At 34.0% G+C, this 1177-nt stretch overlaps 1 non-coding gene across 1 annotated transcript; it reads right to left on the bottom strand.

The window, feature by feature from the left end:
- Window positions 1-343: 343 nt before the first annotated feature.
- Window positions 344-417, bottom strand: TRNAT-AGU (transfer RNA threonine (anticodon AGU)). The gene has a single exon. It is a non-coding gene; the product is annotated as a tRNA-Thr (tRNA).
- Between the last annotated feature and the right edge of the window lie 760 nt (window positions 418-1177).

The following is a 1177-nucleotide window of genomic DNA, read 5'->3' as shown; positions in this document are numbered from 1 at the left end:
GGCTGCATTGGTTAATAAAAAGCATTTAAAGGAAATTAATTTAATTTAGGTGATGGGTTTCAATCTCAACACAATTTGGAGACGAAGCAACTGGCCAATGGCACAAAAGCAGAGATGAATCACCAGATGAATGTTGCTGTTAATTAATTACATTGAGCATCATCATCTCAACGAGGGATCATTCACTTTGTTACAGCTTCAAACTGTTTGGGGAAGATTGGGGAAGAAGATAGCTGGGACCACTTAGTAGCCTCAAAAATTGCATCAATAACTGCAAAATAGGGTAAGATCTTCTATTGGGTTTGGCTATGTGGTGAATTTCAGACAATTTCACTGAAAAATATGCTTTCATTGAGATTTGAATTCAAGACCTCCCGCTTACTAAACGGGTGCTCTAACCAAGTGAGCTATGAAAGCAATATATTATATATTGATTATTATGTTTATTAATCAGATTTATCAGTAAAGACTTCACCAAAAGAACAATTGGCATCTTGATACTGATGCGATATGAATATATGCTTTACCATTGCACCGAAAACTCAAATCCTTTATTTCAAAAAAAAAAAAAAGAAAGAAAACTCAAATCCAATATGATGATAAAAAAAATAAAAATTTAATATCATTTCTCTATTGCAATACAAATTACTATATATACAAAAAACAAATGAATTGTTCTATTTGCAGCATATATGCTAAGATTAAATATCCATTTTCAATTAGCACATACACCATGGACAACAAGACAATTAATGTAGGAAAACAAATGGATATAGCTATAAAATAAATTAAAGAGCATTCTCCATGGTTTATATCATTAAAATTTGTTATATCTAAAACAAAACAGCTAGAGGAGTTTATAGGAACATCTCTTGTCTTGTAATTGTCATGGGGAGATGTTCCCAAATATCAGAGGGGATGGGTACGTGGGGCAATGCTTTGTGGGGGCACCATCTTGTCTCTTAGAGAACTTGGTGGCAATTTATTTGAGTTTAATGAGAAGAAATTAGAGAGAGGGAAAAGGGAGAGAGAAAAAATAAGAGAGCAACCTGGAGAAATCAAGTAGGCTGAATCAGTCTTGTCGCATAGAAGGCCTTCTCCTTGTTACTTGTTGGATTTGTAAACCGTAAAAATTAACAGTAGAATAGGTGAGAGAGAGGGAAAGAGGGGACTCTCT

Source organism: Nelumbo nucifera, chromosome 1 (genome assembly GCF_055504915.1).
Source record: "Nelumbo nucifera cultivar China Antique chromosome 1, China Antique-T2T, whole genome shotgun sequence".
Lineage (NCBI taxonomy): Eukaryota > Viridiplantae > Streptophyta > Magnoliopsida > Proteales > Nelumbonaceae > Nelumbo > Nelumbo nucifera.
The sequence above is the reverse complement of the archived record's forward strand: the minus strand, read 5'-3'. Positions and strand labels throughout refer to the sequence as shown.